The following is a 21,709-nucleotide window of genomic DNA, read 5'->3' as shown; positions in this document are numbered from 1 at the left end:
AAAGACCAGTCTACAGGTTTCAGAACTGGCCCCAGTAAAGAACAGTCTACAGGTTTCAGAACTGGCCCCAGTAAAGAACAGTCTACAGGTTTCAGAACTGGCCCCAGTAAAGAACAGTCTACAGGTTTCAGAACTGGCCCCAGTAGTAAAGAACAGTCTACAGGTTTCAGAACTGGCCCCAGTAAAGAACAGTCTACAGGTTTCAGAACTGGCCCCAGTAAAGAACAGTCTACAGGTTTCAGAACTGACCCCAGTAAAGAACAGTCTACAGGTTTCAGAACTGACCCCAGTAAAGAACAGTCTACAGGTTTCAGAACTGGCCCCAGTAAAGAACAGTCTACAGGTTTCAGAACTGGCCCCAGTAGTAAAGAACAGTCTACAGGTTTCAGAACTGGCCCCAGTAAAGAACAGTCTACAGGTTTCAGAACTGACCCCAGTAAAGAACAGTCTACAGGTTTCAGAACTGACCCCAGTAAAGAACAGTCTATAGGTTTCAGAACTGGCCCCAGTAGTAAAGAACAGTCTACAGGTTTCAGAACTGACCCCAGTAAAGAACAGTCTATAGGTTTCAGAACTGGCCCCAGTAAAGAACAGTCTACAGGTTTCAGAACTGGCCCCAGTAAAGAACAGTCTACAGGTTTCAGAACTGGCCCCAGTAAAGAACAGTCTACAGGTTTCAGAACTGACCCCAGTAAAGAACAGTCTACAGGTTTCAGAACTGACCCCAGTAAAGAACAGTCTATAGGTTTCAGAACTGACCCCAGTAGTAAAGAACAGTCTACAGGTTTCAGAACTGACCCCAGTAAAGAACAGTCTATAGGTTTCAGAACTGGCCCCAGTAAAGAACAGTCTACAGGTTTCAGAACTGACCCCAGTAAAGAACAGTCTACAGGTTTCAGAACTGACCCCAGTAAAGAACAGTCTATAGGTTTCAGAACTGGCCCCAGTAAAGAACAGTCTATAGGTTTCAGAACTGACCCCAGTAGTAAAGAACAGTCTACAGGTTTCAGAACTGACCCCAGTAAAGAACAGTCTATAGGTTTCAGAACTGGCCCCAGTAAAGAACAGTCTACAGGTTTCAGAACTGACCCCAGTAAAGAACAGTCTGCAGGTTTCAGAACTGGCCCCAGTAGTAAAGACCAGTCTACAGGTTTCAGAACTGGCCCCAGTAAAGAACAGTCTACAGGTTTCAGAACTGGCCCCAGTAAAGAACAGTCTACAGGTTTCAGAACTGACCCCAGTAAAGAACAGTCTATAGGTTTCAGAACTGACCCCAGTAGTAAAGAACAGTCTACAGGTTTCAGAACTGACCCCAGTAAAGAACAGTCTATAGGTTTCAGAACTGGCCCCAGTAAAGAACAGTCTATAGGTTTCAGAACTGACCCCAGTAAAGAACAGTCTACAGGTTTCAGAACTGACCCCAGTAGTAAAGAACAGTCTATAGGTTTCAGAACTGACCCCAGTAAAGAACAGTCTACAGGTTTCAGAACTGACCCCAGTAAAGAACAGTCTACAGGTTTCAGAACTGGCCCCAGTAAAGAACAGTCTACAGGTTTCAGAACTGGCCCCAGTAGAAAAGCCTAACATATTCCTTTATTTTTGTTCAACACTCGTTTATATGATGTTTTGAGGGGTGCTAGCCCCTCCTATATTCAGCTATAGCAGTGATGTTTTGAGGGGTGCTAGCCCCTCCTATATTCAGCTATAGCAGTGTTGAGGGGTGCTAGCCCCTCCTATATTCAGCTATAGCAGTGATGTTTTTGGCAGCACATTTCTATTTTAGTCTAGACATAGTCTTTGGAATGAAACTTCATTTAGTTTTAGTTACGTTTTAGTCACCTGGAATGCTTTAGTGTTTGTGTAGTTTTAGTCGACTAAATGCATTTGCATTCATCCTGAATGAGTGTGTGCGGTGTCGATACCGCACCTACAGAGTGACTACCGTAAAGATAGCTGATTAATGTCTCTAATGATATGATGATGATGATGATGATGATGATGATGATGATGATGATGATGATGATGATGATGATGATGCTCATGTGATGTCTCACATTTCAGAGCTTATACGTTTGACCACAGATTAGTGGAGCAGAGCTGACAATATGATAGCGTGACTGGCCTCTGGATGGATTAACCCGTTTAGGACATGAGGCCGATTCTACAAAATGTCTTCTAAATCCTAACAGTTTTCTGAAAGACCTTCGTATCCATGTCTCAGTGCTTCTCAACCCTTATCATGTCAAGGACATTTGGCCGCCGACCCCCTTCATCTGATAATGTGTTTTTTTCCAGGGACCCTCCCTAGAAGCAAAAGACTTTAGTTAAAACCGTTCGCTCTGGAAGAATATATATTCAAAGATTTGCGCCTACATTTTCGCGATTTTTCAAAAATAGCAGACCTAAAAGCTTGTAGTGCGGCACTTGGTGCCGCGCTATGAGCTTGTAGATCTGCTATTTTTCAACAGCTAAAAACACCAAAAGGGGTTCCCGCCCTCAACGGATTAACCGGGAGGGTAAATGCTTGCATTTCGCTTTGCAAACTCACTTCCCCCCTTTTTATCCCATCTTTATCCTTGCAGGTTTTTCTCATTTCACATGACAGACATTAGTGGCTGGACTTCTTCCTGAGCCCCAGAGAGAGAGTCCAGGTTGTGTTAACCCATTAGTCGCTGGACTTCTTCCTGAGCCACAGAGAGAGAGTCCAGGTTGTGTTAACCCATTAGTAGCTGGACTTCTTCCTGAGCCCCAGAGAGAGTCCAGGTTGTGTTAACCCATTAGTCGCTGGACTTCTTCCTGAGCCTAGAGAGAGTCCAGGTTGTGTTAACCCATTAGTGGCTGGACTTCTTCCTGAGCCCCAGAGAGAGTCCAGGTTGTGTTAACCCATTAGTCGCTGGACTTCTTCCTGAGCCACAGAGAGAGTCCAGGTTGTGTTAACCCATTAGTGGCTGGACTTCTTCCTGAGCCCCAGAGAGAGAGTCCAGGTTGTGTTAACCCATTAGTCGCTGGACTTCTTCCTGAGCCACAGAGAGAGTCCAGGTTGTGTTAACCCATTAGTGGCTGGACTTCTTCCTGAGCCACAGAGAGAGTCCAGGTTGTGTTAACCCATTAGTGGCTGGACTTCTTCCTGAGCCCCAGAGAGAGTCCAGGTTGTGTTAACCCATTAGTCGCTGGACTTCTTCCTGAGCCTAGAGAGAGTCCAGGTTGTGTTAACCCATTAGTCGCTGGACTTCTTCCTGAGCCCAGAGAGAGTCCAGGTTGTGTTAACCCATTAGTGGCTGGACTTCTTCCTGAGCCCCAGAGAGAGTCCAGGTTGTGTTAACCCATTAGTCGCTGGACTTCTTCCTGAGCCCAGAGAGAGTCCAGGTTGTGTTAACCCATTAGTCGCTGGACTTCTTCCTGAGCCCCAGAGAGAGTCCAGGTTGTGTTAACCCATTAGTCGCTGGACTTCTTCCTGAGCCCCAGAGAGAGTCCAGGTTGTGTTAACCCATTAGTCGCTGGACTTCTTCCTGAGCCCCAGAGAGAGTCCAGGTTGTGTTAACCCATTAGTGGCTGGACTTCTTCCTGAGCCCCAGAGAGAGAGTCCAGGTTGTGTTAACCCATTAGTCGCTGGACTTCTTCCTGAGCCCCAGAGAGAGTCCAGGTTGTGTTAACCCATTAGTGGCTGGACTTCTTCCTGAGCCACAGAGAGAGTCCAGGTTGTGTTAACCCATTAGTGGCTGGACTTCTTCCTGAGCCCCAGAGAGAGTCCAGGTTGTGTTAACCCATTAGTCGCTGGACTTCTTCCTGAGCCTAGAGAGAGTCCAGGTTGTGTTAACCCATTAGTCGCTGGACTTCTTCCTGAGCCCCAGAGAGAGTCCAGGTTGTGTTAACCCATTAGTGGCTGGACTTCTTCCTGAGCCCCAGAGAGAGTCCAGGTTGTGTTAACCCATTAGTCGCTGGACTTCTTCCTGAGCCCCAGAGAGAGTCCAGGTTGTGTTAACCCATTAGTGGCTGGACTTCTTCCTGAGCCCCAGAGAGAGTCCAGGTTGTGTTAACCCATTAGTGGCTGGACTTCTTCCTGAGCCCCAGAGAGAGTCCAGGTTGTGTTAACCCATTAGTCGCTGGACTTCTTCCTGAGCCACAGAGAGAGTCCAGGTTGTGTTAACCCATTAGTGGCTGGACTTCTTCCTGAGCCCCAGAGAGAGTCCAGGTTGTGTTAACCCATTAGTCGCTGGACTTCTTCCTGAGCCAGAGAGAGAGTCCAGGTTGTGTTAACCCCTTAGTGGCTGGACTTCTTCCTGAGCCCCAGAGAGAGTCCAGGTTGTGTTAACCCATTAGTGGCTGGACTTCTTCCTGAGCCACAGAGAGAGAGTCCAGGTTGTGTTAACCCATTAGTCGCTGGACTTCTTCCTGAGCCACAGAGAGAGTCCAGGTTGTGTTAACCCATTAGTCGCTGGACTTCTTCCTGAGCCACAGAGAGAGTCCAGGTTGTGTTAACCCATTAGTGGCTGGACTTCTTCCTGAGCCCCAGAGAGAGTCCAGGTTGTGTTAACCCATTAGTGGCTGGACTTCTTCCTGATCCCCAGAGAGAGTCCAGGTTGTGTTAACCCATTAGTCGCTGGACTTCTTCCTGATCCCCAGAGAGAGTCCAGGTTGTGTTAACCCATTAGTGGCTGGACTTCTTCCTGAGCCACAGAGAGAGTCCAGGTTGTGTTAACCCATTAGTCGCTGGACTTCTTCCTGAGCCCCAGAGAGAGTCCAGGTTGTGTTAACCCATTAGTGGCTGGACTTCTTCCTGAGCCACAGAGAGAGTCCAGGTTGTGTTAACCCATTAGTCGCTGGACTTCTTCCTGAGCCCCACAGAGAGAGTCCAGGTTGTGTTAACCCATTAGTCGCTGGACTTCTTCCTGAGCCACAGAGAGAGTCCAGGTTGTGTTAACCCATTAGTGGCTGGACTTCTTCCTGAGCCCCAGAGAGAGAGTCCAGGTTGTGTTAACCCATTAGTGGCTGGACTTCTTCCTGAGCCCCAGAGAGAGTCCAGGTTGTGTTAACCCATTAGTCGCTGGACTTCTTCCTGAGCCACAGAGAGAGTCCAGGTTGTGTTAACCCATTAGTGGCTGGACTTCTTCCTGAGCCCCAGAGAGAGTCCAGGTTGTGTTAACCCATTAGTCGCTGGACTTCTTCCTGAGCCCCAGAGAGAGTCCAGGTTGTGTTAACCCATTAGTCGCTGGACTTCTTCCTGAGCCCCAGAGAGAGTCCAGGTTGTGTTAACCCATTAGTGGCTGGACTTCTTCCTGAGCCCCAGAGAGAGTCCAGGTTGTGTTAACCCATTAGTGGCTGGACTTCTTCCTGAGCCCCACAGAGAGTCCAGGTTGTGTTAACCCATTAGTGGCTGGACTTCTTCCTGAGCCCCAGAGAGAGTCCAGGTTGTGTTAACCCATTAGTGGCTGGACTTCTTCCTGAGCCCCAGAGAGAGTCCAGGTTGTGTTAACCCATTAGTCGCTGGACTTCTTCCTGAGCCCCAGAGAGAGTCCAGGTTGTGTTAACCCATTAGTCGCTGGACTTCTTCCTGAGCCCCAGAGAGAGTCCAGGTTGTGTTAACCCATTAGTCGCTGGACTTCTTCCTGAGCCCCAGAGAGAGTCCAGGTTGTGTTAACCCATTAGTCGCTGGACTTCTTCCTGAGCCCCAGAGAGAGAGTCCAGGTTGTGTTAACCCATTAGTCGCTGGACTTCTTCCTGAGCCACAGAGAGAGTCCAGGTTGTGTTAACCCATTAGTCGCTGGACTTCTTCCTGAGCCACAGAGAGAGTCCAGGTTGTGTTAACCCATTAGTCGCTGGACTTCTTCCTGAGCCACAGAGAGAGTCCAGGTTGTGTTAACCCATTAGTCGCTGGACTTCTTCCTGAGCCCCAGAGAGAGTCCAGGTTGTGTTAACCCATTAGTGGCTGGACTTCTACCTGAGCCACAGAGAGAGTCCAGGTTGTGTTAACCCATTAGTGGCTGGACTTCTTCCTGAGCCCCAGAGAGAGAGTCCAGGTTGTGTTAACCCATTAGTGGCTGGACTTCTTCCTGAGCCCCAGAGAGAGTCCAGGTTGTGTTAACCCATTAGTGGCTGGACTTCTTCCTGAGCCCCAGAGAGAGAGTCCAGGTTGTGTTAACCCATTAGTGGCTGGACTTCTTCCTGAGCCCCAGAGAGAGAGTCCAGGTTGTGTTAACCCCTTAGTCGCTGGACTTCTTCCTGAGCCCCAGAGAGAGAGTCCAGGTTGTGTTAACCCATTAGTGGCTGGACTTCTTCCTGAGCCCCAGAGAGAGTCCAGGTTGTGTTAACCCATTAGTCGCTGGACTTCTTCCTGAGCCCCAGAGAGAGTCCAGGTTGTGTTAACCCATTAGTGGCTGGACTTCTTCCTGAGCCCCACAGAGAGTCCAGGTTGTGTTAACCCATTAGTCGCTGGACTTCTTCCTGAGCCCCAGAGAGAGTCCAGGTCGTGTTAACCCCTTAGTGGCTGGACTTCTTCCTGAGCCCCAGAGAGAGAGTCCAGGTTGTGTTAACCCATTAGTGGCTGGACTTCTTCCTGAGCCCCAGAGAGAGTCCAGGTTGTGTTAACCCATTAGTGGCTGGACTTCTTCCTGAGCCCCAGAGAGAGTCCAGGTTGTGTTAACCCATTAGTCGCTGGACTTCTTCCTGAGCCCCAGAGAGAGAGTCCAGGTTGTGTTAACCCCTTAGTGGCTGGACTTCTTCCTGAGCCCCAGAGAGAGTCCAGGTTGTGTTAACCCATTAGTCGCTGGACTTCTTCCTGAGCCCCAGAGAGAGTCCAGGTTGTGTTAACCCATTAGTCGCTGGACTTCTTCCTGAGCCCCAGAGAGAGAGTCCAGGTTGTGTTAACCCATTAGTGGCTGGACTTCTTCCTGAGCCACAGAGAGAGAGTCCAGGTTGTGTTAACCCATTAGTCGCTGGACTTCTTCCTGAGCCCCAGAGAGAGTCCAGGTTGTGTTAACCCATTAGTGGCTGGACTTCTTCCTGAGCCCCAGAGAGAGTCCAGGTTGTGTTAACCCATTAGTGGCTGGACTTCTTCCTGAGCCCCAGAGAGAGTCCAGGTTGTGTTAACCCATTAGTGGCTGGACTTCTTCCTGAGCCACAGAGAGAGTCCAGGTTGTGTTAACCCCTTAGTGGCTGGACTTCTTCCTGAGCCCCAGAGAGAGTCCAGGTTGTGTTAACCCATTAGTCGCTGGACTTCTTCCTGAGCCACAGAGAGAGTCCAGGTTGTGTTAACCCATTAGTGGCTGGACTTCTTCCTGAGCCCCAGAGAGTCCAGGTTGTGTTAACCCATTCTGGACGACATAGGACGACCTTCTGGTGTTTTAAAAGCTGTTATACTTTAGCTTTTCAAAAATAGCAGATCTACAAGCTCGTAGCGCGGCACTCGAGCTTGTAGATCTGCTATTTTTGAAGAATCGTGAAAATGTGGCGAAAATCTTTGAATATAATATTCTTTCAGAGCGAATGTTTTTAACTCAAAATCTTTGCTTCTGAGGGGAGGGGGCCGATTTACATATGATTTTGTTGGGGGTCCTTGTCATGAAATAGTTTGAGAACCAACTGTTTTTTCCACAAAACTGTCTAAAAATGATTAGAAGACATTTAGTATAATCTGGTCTCAGGTCTGAATGGATTAATTGGTGAACTGCTAACAGTTATAGTAATCTGTTACAGAGCTCGCTGTGACAGTGAACTGCTAGATGTTATAGTAATCTGTTACAGAGCTCGCTGTGACAGTGAACTGCTAGTTATAGTAATCTGTTACAGAGCTCACTGTGTCAGTGAACTGCTAGTTATAGTAATCTGTTACAGAGCTCGCTGTGTCAGTGAACTGCTAGTTATAGTAATCTGTTACAGAGCTCGCTGTGACAGTGAACTGCTAGTTATAGTAATCTGTTACAGAGCTCGCTGTGACAGTGAACTGCTAGTTATAGTAATCTGTTACAGAGCTCGCTGTGACAGTGAACTGCTAGTTATAGTAATCTGTTACAGAGCTCGTTGTGACAGTGAACTGCTAGTTATAGTAATCTGTTACAGAGCTGGTGAACTGCTAGTTATAGTAATCTGTTACAGAGCTCGCTGTGACAGTGAACTGCTAGTTATAGTAATCTGTTACAGAGCTCGCTGTGACAGTGAACTGCTAGTTATAGTAATCTGTTACAGAGCTCGCTGTGACAGTGAACTGCTAGTTATAGTAATCTGTTACAGAGCTCGCTGTGACAGTGAACTGCTAGTTATAGTAATCTGTTACAGAGCTCGCTGTGTCAGTGAACTGCTAGTTATAGTAATCTGTTACAGAGCTCTCTGTGACAGTGAACTGCTAGTTATAGTAATCTGTTACAGAGCTCGCTGTGACAGTGGAACTACATTAGATCGGTGTTACTCCATGCATGAATGGGGGTACAAAAAAAGGATTTCTCTTACTGTTTGAGTGGTGCAACCACTCCAAGGAACAGCAATGTCTGTGACCTGTGACTCGTGTTATTAACCTATGTTTGTGTGTGACTCATGTGTGACTCATGAGTACCAGTAGGGGCGCTGTTGTGCCAGAAACAGAGACAGAGAGATAGTATTGCACTGTTGCCTGCTAATGAGAGAGAGAGGGGGGGGGGGGGGGGGATTTACACCACTCAGTTCACACGGGTGTGATTTTTCACAGTAGTAGTACTGCTGGTGTCCTGCAGGGGGTCCACAGTAGTAGTACTGCTGGTGTCCTGCAGGGGGTCCACAGTAGTAGTAGTACTGCTGGTGTCCTCCAGGGGGTCCACAGTAGTAGTAGTACTGCTGGTGTCCTGCAGGGGGTCCACAGTAGTAGTAGTACTGCTGGTGTCCTGCAGGGGGTCCACAGTAGTAGTAGTACTGCTGGTGTCCTGCAGGGGGTCCACAGTAGTAGAAGTACTGCTGGTGTCCTGCAGGGGGTCCACAGTAGTAGTAGTACTGCTGGTGTCCTGCAGGGGGTCCACAGTAGTAGTAGTACTGCTGGTGTCCTGCAGGGGGTCCACAGTAGTAGTTGCGAACGCAGTGAGCATTTACTATGAGACCCAGCAGATCACGTCTGTGTGTGTGTGTGTGTGTCTGTGTGTCACGCTGTAACACCACCCGCCCACCACCAGAGGGCGCAGCTGTATCACACACAAAAACACACACACACATGCACGCACGCACACACACACACACACACACACGCACGCACGCACGCACGCACGCACGCACGCACACACACACAAAAAACTTAACTTAAAAAAACTTAACTTAAAAAAAAACTTAACTTAAAAAAAAAATGTAAAAGGGAAAACGCACACACACAAAAAACTTAACTTAAAAAAAAACTTAACTTAAAAAAAAAACTTAAAGGAAAAACGCACACACACAAAAAACTTCACTTAAAAAAAAACTTAACTTAAAAAAAAACTTAACTTAAAAAAAAAACTTACAAAGGAAAAACGCACACACACAAAAAACTTCACTTAAAAAAAAACTTAACTTAAAAAAAAACTTAAAGGAAAAACGCACACACAAAAAACTTAACTTAAAAAAAAAAATAACTTAAAAAAAGACTTAACTTAAAAAAAAAACTTCAAAAGGAAAAACGCGCACACACAAAAAACTTAACTTAAAAAAAAATTAACTTAAAAAAAAACTTAAAGAAAAAACTTTTAAAAAAAAAACCTAAAAAAGAAACATGCACGCACGCACACATACACACACTAAAAAAATAACTTGAAAAAACATTTAATTTAAAAAAACTTAACTTAAAAAAGACCTTAAAAAGTACGTAATTTATTCTAATTGTTGTTATTGCAATTTACGAGCTGCGTTCGCTTCCCGCGTTTGCGCGTCTTACTTGTAGTACTGCTGGTGTCCTGCAGGGGGTCCACAGTAGTAGTAGTACTGCTGGTGTCCTGCAGGGGGTCCACAGTAGTAGAAGTACTGCTGGTGTCCTGCAGGGGGTCCACAGTAGTAGTAGTACTGCTGGTGTCCTGCAGGGGGTCCACAGTAGTAGTAGTACTGCTGGTGTCCTGCAGGGGGTCCACAGTAGTAGTAGTACTGCTGGTGTCCTGCAGGGGGTCCACAGTAGTAGTACTGCTGGTGTCCTGCAGTAGTTGCGAACGGCAGTGAGCCTTTACTATGAGACCCAGCAGAACATGTATGTGTGTGTGTGTGTGTGTGTGTGTGTGTGTGTGTGTGTGTGTGTGTGTGTGTGTGTCACACAGTAACACCACCCGCCCGCCACCAGAGGGTGCTGCAGCTGTATAGAAAGAGAAAATGCGTGTCTCTCCCGCACGACCAAAATGCACCGCACAGCCCAGGGGGACCCTGACATTTTGTCTAGCCCCGGGGGCCCTTGGGAGGGTAAATCCGGCCCTGGTTGCACCACTTTTAAAAAGCCACCCAGGTTTGGTGGTTTAAAGGCCAGATGGGCCTCACGCAGCCAGCTCTTCTGTCTGCGTGGGCCTTCTGTCTGCGTGCGTGGCCTTTCCACTTGGCAGCGTACAGAAGCAGAGGCTTCACTTCACTGAAGGGGCCATGGCGACAGCGTCACTGAAGGGGCCACGGCGACAGCGTCCAACGCCTTTGAAGCTCCGTCAGAGCGATGCCATTCAAAAGAATATTAATGGGCCCATCCAGCCACGCTCACAAAGGGCCTGTTCCAGGGGAATATATCCCTAACTGTGATCTGCCTTTATGGGTGGCGAGAGGGTGCTTCTCCTTTCTTATGGTTGCCATGGTTCCGCGCGCTCTTTTCCTTTGGCTTGATTTGTCAAGAATGTTGGTGAAAAGGATCGAGGAAGGGAGACATGTTCTGGTTTATGGCCGTGAGAGAGAGAGAGAAAAACCTCATCACACGTCACCGGCACACGGTTGAAACAACCGCTTATGCTTAAATGAAAGTTAAAGGGGAATACCACTCATTTTCAACATTTTACTATGTCATTAATATACCTTAGAGGTGTGGAAATAATACAAAAAAAGTCCATCTGTTCTGTGTTTCCTAGAAAAATCATTAACAAAAAAATCATTAACATGGTGAAACACATCTTCATGACCTCACGAAATGGAGATGGGGGTCCGTGGCCCAATAGAGAGAATTCTGGGGGTCCTTGACATGAAAAAGGTTGAGCACAACTGACAAACATGGGGTTTTTCAGAAAAAAATTAGGATTTAGAAGCCTTTTTTCTTAATCGACCTCAGTCCAAAATGGGTTAACTAAATGGTGTATTTATAATGGGTTAACTAAATGGTGTATTTATAATGGGTTAACTAAATGGTGTATTTATAATGGGTTAACTAAATGGTGCATTTATAATGGGTTAACTAAATGGTGCATTTATAATGGGTTAACTAAATGGTGTATTTATAATGGGTTAACTAAATGGTGTATTTATAATGGGTTAACTAAATGGTGTATTTATAATGGGTTAACTAAATGGTGTATATTTATATAAATGGGTTAACTAAATGGTGTATTTATAATGGGTTAACTAAATGGTGTATATTTATATAAATGGGTTAACTAAATGGTGTATATTTATATAAATGGGTTAACTAAATGGTGTATTTATAATGGGTTAAATAAATGGTGTATTTATAATGGGTTAACTAAATGGTGTATTTATAATGGGTTAACTAAATGGTGTATTTATAATGGGTTAACTAAATGGTGTATTTATAATGGGTTAACTAAATGGTGTATTTATAATGGGTTAACTAAATGGTGTATTTATAATGGGTTAACTAAATGGTGTATTTATAATGGGTTAACTAAATGGTGTATTTATAATGGGTTAACTAAATGGTGTATTTATAATGGGTTAACTAAATGGTGTATTTATAATGGGTTAACTAAATGGTGTATTTATAATGGGTTAACTAAATGGTGCATTTATAATGGGTTAACTAAATGGTGCATTTATAATGGGTTAACTAAATGGTGTATTTATAATGGGTTAACTAAATGGTGTATTTATAATGGGTTAACTAAATGGTGTATTTATAATGGGTTAACTAAATGGTGTATTTATAATGGGTTAACTAAATGGTGTATTTATAATGGGTTAACTAAATGGTGTATTTATAATGGGTTAACTAAATGGTGTATTTATAATGGGTTAACTAAATGGTGTATTTATAATGGGTTAACTAAATGGTGTATTTATAATGGGTTAACTAAATGGTGCATTTATAATGGGTTAACTAAATGGTGCATTTATAATGGGTTAACTAAATGGTGTATTTATAATGGGTTAACTAAATGGTGTATTTATATAAATGGGTTAACTAAATGGTGTATTTATAATGGGTTAACTAAATGGTGTATATTTATATAAATGGGTTAACTAAATGGTGTATTTATAATGGGTTAACTAAATGGTGTATATTTATATAAATGGGTTAACTAAATGGTGTATTTATAATGGGTTAACTAAATGGTGTATTTATAATGGGTTAACTAAATGGTGCATTTATAATGGGTTAACTAAATGGTGTATTTATAATGGGTTAACTAAATGGTGTATTTATAATGGGTTAACTAAATGGTGTATTTATAATGGGTTAACTAAATGGTGTATTTATAATGGGTTAACTAAATGGTGTATTTATAATGGGTTAACTAAATGGTGTATTTATAATGGGTTAACTAAATGGTGTATTTATAATGGGTTAACTAAATGGTGTATTTATAATGGGTTAACTAAATGGTGCATTTATAATGGGTTAACTAAATGGTGTATTTATAATGGGTTAACTAAATGGTGTATTTATAATGGGTTAACTAAATGGTGTATATTTATATAAATGGGTTAACTAAATGGTGTATTTATAATGGGTTAACTAAATGGTGTATTTATAATGGGTTAACTAAATGGTGCATTTATAATGGGTTAACTAAATGGTGTATATTTATATAAATGGGTTAACTAAATGGTGTATTTATAATGGGTTAACTAAATGGTGTATTTATAATGGGTTAACTAAATGGTGCATTTATAATGGGTTAACTAAATGGTGTATTTATAATGGGTTAACTAAATGGTGTATTTATAATGGGTTAACTAAATGGTGTATTTATAATGGGTTAACTAAATGGTGTATTTATAATGGGTTAACTAAATGGTGTATTTATAATGGGTTAACTAAATGGTGTATTTATAATGGGTTAACTAAATGGTGTATTTATAATGGGTTAACTAAATGGTGTATTTATAATGGGTTAACTAAATGGTGTATATTTATATAAATGGGTTAACTAAATGGTGTATTTATAATGGGTTAAATAAATGGTGTATTTATAATGGGTTAACTAAATGGTGTATTTATAATGGGTTAACTAAATGGTGTATTTATATAAATGGGTTAACTAAATGGTGTATTTATAATGGGTTAACTAAATGGTGTATTTATAATGGGTTAACTAAATGGTGTATATTTATATAAATGGGTTAACTAAATGGTGTATTTATAATGGGTTAACTAAATGGTGTATTTATAATGGGTTAACTAAATGGTGTATTTATATAAATGGGTTAACTAAATGGTGTATTTATAATGGGTTAACTAAATGGTGTATTTATAATGGGTTAACTAAATGGTGTATTTATAATGGGTTAACTAAATGGTGTATTTATAATGGGTTAACTAAATGGTGTATTTATAATGGGTTAACTAAATGGTGCATTTATAATGGGTTAACTAAATGGTGTATTTATAATGGGTTAACTAAATGGTGTATTTATAATGGGTTAACTAAATGGTGTATTTATATTTATAATGGGTTAACTAAATGGTGTATTTATAATGGGTTAACTAAATGGTGTATTTATAATGGGTTAACTAAATGGTGTATTTATAATGGGTTAACTAAATGGTGTATTTATAATGGGTTAACTAAATGGTGTATTTATAATGGGTTAACTAAATGGTGCATTTATAATGGGTTAACTAAATGGTGTATTTATAATGGGTTAACTAAATGGTGTATTTATAATGGGTTAACTAAATGGTGTATATTTATATAAATGGGTTAACTAAATGGTGTATTTATAATGGGTTAACTAAATGGTGTATTTATAATGGGTTAACTAAATGGTGTATTTATAATGGGTTAACTAAATGGTGTATTTATATAAATGGGTTAACTAAATGGTGTATTTATAATGGGTTAACTAAATGGTGTATTTATAATGGGTTAACTAAATGGTGTATTTATAATGGGTTAACTAAATGGTGTATTTATAATGGGTTAACTAAATGGTGTATTTATAATGGGTTAACTAAATGGTGTATTTATAATGGGTTAACTAAATGGTGTATTTATAATGGGTTAACTAAATGGTGTATATTTATATAAATGGGTTAACTAAATGGTGTATTTATAATGGGTTAACTAAATGGTGTATTTATAATGGGTTAACTAAATGGTGTATTTATAATGGGTTAACTAAATGGTGTATTTATAATGGGTTAACTAAATGGTGTATTTATAATGGGTTAACTAAATGGTGTATTTATAATGGGTTAACTAAATGGTGTATTTATATAAATGGGTTAACTAAATGGTGTATTTATAATGGGTTAACTAAATGGTGTATTTATAATGGGTTAACTAAATGGTGTATTTATAATGGGTTAACTAAATGGTGTATTTATATAAATGGGTTAACTAAATGGTGTATTTATAATGGGTTAACTAAATGGTGTATTTATAATGGGTTAACTAAATGGTGTATTTATAATGGGTTAACTAAATGGTGTATTTATAATGGGTTAACTAAATGGTGTATTTATAATGGGTTAACTAAATGGTGTATTTATATAAATGGGTTAACTAAATGGTGTATTTATAATGGGTTAACTAAATGGTGTATTTATATAAATGGGTTAACTAAATGGTGTATTTATAATGGGTTAACTAAATGGTGTATTTATATAAATGGGTTAACTAAATGGTGTATTTATAATGGGTTAACTAAATGGTGTATTTATAATGGGTTAACTAAATGGTGTATTTATAATGGGTTAACTAAATGGTGTATTTATAATGGGTTAACTAAATATATTATACATGTGTACTATAAAGTGCTATGACTACATAAAGTGCAATTCTAGAGCTGTCTACATAACAAGCTATAAGTCTGTTTAAAATACTATCTAAGTCTACATAATGTGCTATCTAAGGGGCTAGGCTAGGGCAAGTGCTACGGGCCATGGTGGAGTCTGAAGAGGTGGGTTTTCAGACTACGGCGGAAGATTGGGAGTGAGGCTGCAGTTCTGACTGCAATGGGAAGTGCATTCCATAGTTTTGGAGCCAGAAGGGAGAAGAGTTTGGGACGTGTGGAGCGTTGTCCCGGCGTTTATAATGGGTTAACTAAATGGTGTATTTATAATGGGTTAACTAAATGGTGCATTTATAATGGGTTAACTAAATGGTGTATTTATAATGGGTTAACTAAATGGTGTATTTATAATGGGTTAACTAAATGGTGTATTTATATAAATGGGTTAACTAAATGGTGTATTTATAATGGGTTAACTAAATGGTGTATTTATAATGGGTTAACTAAATGGTGCATTTATAATGGGTTAACTAAATGGTGTATTTATAATGGGTTAACTAAATGGTGTATTTATAATGGGTTAACTAAATGGTGTATTTATAATGGGTTAACTAAATGGTGTATTTATAATGGGTTAACTAAATGGTGTATATTTATATAAATGGGTTAACTAAATGGTGTATTTATAATGGGTTAACTAAATGGTGTATTTATATAAATGGGTTAACTAAATGGTGTATTTATATAAATGGGTTAACTAAATGGTGCATTTATAATGGGTTAACTAAATGGTGCATTTATAATGGGTTAACTAAATGGTGTATTTATAATGGGTTAACTAAATGGTGTATTTATAATGGGTTAACTAAATGGTGCATTTATAATGGGTTAACTAAATGGTGCATTTATAATGGGTTAACTAAATGGTGTATTTATAATGGGTTAACTAAATGGTGTATTTATAATGGGTTAACTAAATGGTGTATTTATAATGGGTTAACTAAATGGTGTATTTATAATGGGTTAACTAAATGGTGTATTTATAATGGGTTAACTAAATGGTGTATTTATAATGGGTTAACTAAATGGTGTATTTATAATGGGTTAACTAAATGGTGTATTTATAATGGGTTAACTAAATGGTGTATTTATAATGGGTTAACTAAATGGTGTATTTATAATGGGTTAACTAAATGGTGTATTTATAATGGGTTAACTAAATGGTGTATTTATAATGGGTTAACTAAATGGTGTATATTTATATAAATGGGTTAACTAAATGGTGTATTTATAATGGGTTAACTAAATGGTGTATTTATAATGGGTTAACTAAATGGTGTATTTATAATGGGTTAACTAAATGGTGTATTTATAATGGGTTAACTAAATGGTGTATTTATAATGGGTTAACTAAATGGTGTATTTATAATGGGTTAACTAAATGGTGTATTTATAATGGGTTAACTAAATGGTGTATTTATAATGGGTTAACTAAATGGTGCATTTATAATGGGTTAACTAAATGGTGCATTTATAATGGGTTAACTAAATGGTGCATTTATAATGGGTTAACTAAATGGTGCATTTATAATGGGTTAACTAAATGGTGTATTTATATAAATGGGTTAACTAAATGGTGTATTTATAATGGGTTAACTAAATGGTGTATATTTATATAAATGGGTTAACTAAATGGTGTATTTATAATGGGTTAACTAAATGGTGTATTTATATAAATGGGTTAACTAAATGGTGTATTTATAATGGGTTAACTAAATGGTGTATTTATAATGGGTTAACTAAATGGTGTATTTATAATGGGTTAACTAAATGGTGCATTTATAATGGGTTAACTAAATGGTGTATTTATATAAATGGGTTAACTAAATGGTGTATTTATAATGGGTTAACTAAATGGTGTATTTATATAAATGGGTTAACTAAATGGTGTATTTATAATGGGTTAACTAAATGGTGTATTTATATAAATGGGTTAACTAAATGGTGTATTTATAATGGGTTAACTAAATGGTGTATTTATAATGGGTTAACTAAATGGTGTATTTATAATGGGTTAACTAAATGGTGTATTTATAATGGGTTAACTAAATGGTGTATATTTATATAAATGGGTTAACTAAATGGTGTATTTATAATGGGTTAACTAAATGGTGTATTTATATAAATGGGTTAACTAAATGGTGTATTTATAATGGGTTAACTAAATGGTGTATTTATAATGGGTTAACTAAATGGTGCATTTATAATGGGTTAACTAAATGGTGTATTTATAATGGGTTAACTAAATGGTGTATTTATAATGGGTTAACTAAATGGTGCATTTATAATGGGTTAACTAAATGGTGTATTTATAATGGGTTAACTAAATGGTGTATTTATAATGGGTTAACTAAATGGTGTATTTATAATGGGTTAACTAAATGGTGTATTTATAATGGGTTAACTAAATGGTGTATTTATAATGGGTTAACTAAATGGTGTATTTATATAAATGGGTTAACTAAATGGTGTATTTATATAAATGGGTTAACTAAATGGTGCATTTATATTAATGGGTTAACTAAATGGTGCATTTATATTAATGGGTTAACTAAATGGTGTATTTATAATGGGTTAACTAAATGGTGTATTTATAATGGGTTAACTAAATGGTGTATTTATATTAATGGGTTAACTAAATGGTGTATTTATAATGGGTTAACTAAATGGTGTATTTATAATGGGTTAACTAAATGGTGTATTTATAATGGGTTAACTAAATGGTGTATTTATAATGGGTTAACTAAATGGTGTATTTATAATGGGTTAACTAAATGGTGTATTTATAATGGGTTAACTAAATGGTGTATTTATAATGGGTTAACTAAATGGTGTATTTATAATGGGTTAACTAAATGGTGTATTTATAATGGGTTAACTAAATGGTGTATTTATAATGGGTTAACTAAATGGTGTATATTTATATAAATGGGTTAACTAAATGGTGTATTTATAATGGGTTAACTAAATGGTGTATTTATAATGGGTTAACTAAATGGTGTATTTATAATGGGTTAACTAAATGGTGTATTTATAATGGGTTAACTAAATGGTGTATTTATAATGGGTTAACTAAATGGTGTATTTATAATGGGTTAACTAAATGGTGTATTTATAATGGGTTAACTAAATGGTGTATTTATAATGGGTTAACTAAATGGTGCATTTATAATGGGTTAACTAAATGGTGCATTTATAATGGGTTAACTAAATGGTGCATTTATAATGGGTTAACTAAATGGTGCATTTATAATGGGTTAACTAAATGGTGTATTTATATAAATGGGTTAACTAAATGGTGTATTTATAATGGGTTAACTAAATGGTGTATATTTATATAAATGGGTTAACTAAATGGTGTATTTATAATGGGTTAACTAAATGGTGTATTTATATAAATGGGTTAACTAAATGGTGTATTTATAATGGGTTAACTAAATGGTGTATTTATAATGGGTTAACTAAATGGTGTATTTATAATGGGTTAACTAAATGGTGCATTTATAATGGGTTAACTAAATGGTGTATTTATATAAATGGGTTAACTAAATGGTGTATTTATAATGGGTTAACTAAATGGTGTATTTATATAAATGGGTTAACTAAATGGTGTATTTATAATGGGTTAACTAAATGGTGTATTTATATAAATGGGTTAACTAAATGGTGTATTTATAATGGGTTAACTAAATGGTGTATTTATAATGGGTTAACTAAATGGTGTATTTATAATGGGTTAACTAAATGGTGTATTTATAATGGGTTAACTAAATGGTGTATATTTATATAAATGGGTTAACTAAATGGTGTATTTATAATGGGTTAACTAAATGGTGTATTTATATAAATGGGTTAACTAAATGGTGTATTTATAATGGGTTAACTAAATGGTGTATTTATAATGGGTTAACTAAATGGTGCATTTATAATGGGTTAACTAAATGGTGTATTTATAATGGGTTAACTAAATGGTGTATTTATAATGGGTTAACTAAATGGTGCATTTATAATGGGTTAACTAAATGGTGTATTTATAATGGGTTAACTAAATGGTGTATTTATAATGGGTTAACTAAATGGTGTATTTATAATGGGTTAACTAAATGGTGTATTTATAATGGGTTAACTAAATGGTGTATTTATAATGGGTTAACTAAATGGTGTATTTATATAAATGGGTTAACTAAATGGTGTATTTATATAAATGGGTTAACTAAATGGTGCATTTATATTAATGGGTTAACTAAATGGTGCATTTATATTAATGGGTTAACTAAATGGTGTATTTATAATGGGTTAACTAAATGGTGTATTTATAATGGGTTAACTAAATGGTGTATTTATAATGGGTTAACTAAATGGTGTATTTATAATGGGTTAACTAAATGGTGTATATTTATATAAATGGGTTAACTAAATGGTGTATTTATAATGGGTTAACTAAATGGTGTATTTATATAAATGGGTTAACTAAATGGTGTATTTATAATGGGTTAACTAAATGGTGTATTTATAATGGGTTAACTAAATGGTGCATTTATAATGGGTTAACTAAATGGTGTATTTATAATGGGTTAACTAAATGGTGTATTTATAATGGGTTAACTAAATGGTGCATTTATAATGGGTTAACTAAATGGTGTATTTATAATGGGTTAACTAAATGGTGTATTTATAATGGGTTAACTAAATGGTGTATTTATAATGGGTTAACTAAATGGTGTATTTATAATGGGTTAACTAAATGGTGTATTTATAATGGGTTAACTAAATGGTGTATTTATATAAATGGGTTAACTAAATGGTGTATTTATATAAATGGGTTAACTAAATGGTGCATTTATATTAATGGGTTAACTAAATGGTGCATTTATATTAATGGGTTAACTAAATGGTGTATTTATAATGGGTTAACTAAATGGTGTATTTATAATGGGTTAACTAAATGGTGTATTTATATTAATGGGTTAACTAAATGGTGTATTTATAATGGGTTAACTAAATGGTGTATTTATAATGGGTTAACTAAATGGTGCATTTATATTAATGGGTTAACTAAATGGTGTATTTATAATGGGTTAACTAAATGGTGTATTTATAATGGGTTAACTAAATGGTGTATTTATAATGGGTTAACTAAATGGTGCATTTATATAGCGCTTTTATCCAAAGTGCTTTACATGCATTCACAGTTTCATTCTTTCACACACCGATGGAAACCATGCAAGGCACCAACCTGCACATCAGGAGCAATCAGGGGTTCAGAGTCTTGCTCAAGGACACTTCCACATTAACTCTGGGGGAGCCCACAGGGTTGAGTTTTTACTGATTATACTGATTCGATTCCGATTCTTGGGGTGACAATTCGATTCAAATTCGATTCGATTCAAAAGCATTTTTTTCCAGATTCAAAACGATTCTCTATTCAAAATGATTCTCGATTCAATACATAGGATTTCATCACAATCTACTCCAGCCAACTGAAGTGACTCAGTACAGTAACTTGAAAGAACTGAAGTGACTATACTACTACAGTAACTTGAAAATGACTGAAGACATGATGTTTACTGTGAGCTTACATTTCATATCACAAACACCATGTAGTGAAAACTCCTGTAACTGTAAAAAAAATAAAAATAATTATGAATCGATTTTGAATCGTTCATAACGGGAATCACGATTCTAATTCGAATCGATTTCTTTTGACACCCCTACATGGGTATCTTGGTGGTGTATCGAATCTTGTGGACCAGACCCATTGCAAGATGCTGTACTCTGTCGTCGACCCTAAGCCATTCCAGCCTGTCAAAGTGGGCAGGGGTGAGGTGGGTTAGGGGGACTGCGACGCTCTATTATATGTGTCTGTATGCAGCCAAATGAGCTGTTCTGAGCTGTTCTCATTGGCTGCAGGTGATGTGATGTCATAGTGTGTCTGTATGTAATGAGCTGTTCTCATTGGCTTCAGGTGATGTGATATTGTAATGAGCTGTTCTCATTGGCTGTCTGTATGTAATGAGCTGTTCTCATTGGCTGTCTGTATGTAATGAGCTGTTCTCATTGGCTGTCTGTATGTAATGAGCTGTTCTCATTGCCTGTCTGTATGTAATGAGCTGTTCTCATTGGCTGTCTGTATGTAATGAGCTGTTCTCATTGCCTGTCTGTATGTAATGAGCTGTTCTCATTGGCTGTCTGTATGTAATGAGCTGTTCTCATTGGCTGTCTGTATGTAATGAGCTGTTCTCATTGGCTGTCTGTATGTAATGAGCTGTTCTCATTGGCTGTCTGTATGTAATGAGCTGTTCTCATTGGCTGTCTGTATGTAATGAGCTGTTCTCATTGGCTGTCTGTATGTAATGAGCTGTTCTCATTGGCTGTCTGTATGTAATGAGCTGTTCTGAGCTGTTCTCATTGGCTGCAGGTGATGTGATATTGTAATGAGCTGTTCTCATTGGCAGTCTGTATGTAATGAGCTGTTCTCATTGGCTGTCTGTATGTAATGAGCTGTTCTCATTGGCTGTCTGTATGTAATGAGCTGTTCTCATTGGCTGTCTGTATGTAATGAGCTGTTCTCATT

General features: G+C 38.2%; 1 protein-coding gene across 1 annotated transcript in view; it reads left to right on the top strand.

Annotated features, from left to right (window-relative positions):
* The window catches only part of slc6a15 (solute carrier family 6 member 15), a gene marked incomplete at both ends in the record, with an annotated part of 68,265 nt that overhangs the window by 18,820 nt on the left and 27,736 nt on the right, over positions 1-21,709 (top strand). The gene's annotated exons all lie outside the window — the stretch shown is intronic.

Source organism: Electrona antarctica (genome assembly GCF_951216825.1).
Source record: "Electrona antarctica genome assembly, chromosome: 5".
Lineage (NCBI taxonomy): Eukaryota > Metazoa > Chordata > Actinopteri > Myctophiformes > Myctophidae > Electrona > Electrona antarctica.
Note: the sequence above shows the minus strand (reverse complement) of the source record. Positions and strands in the feature narration are given on the sequence as shown.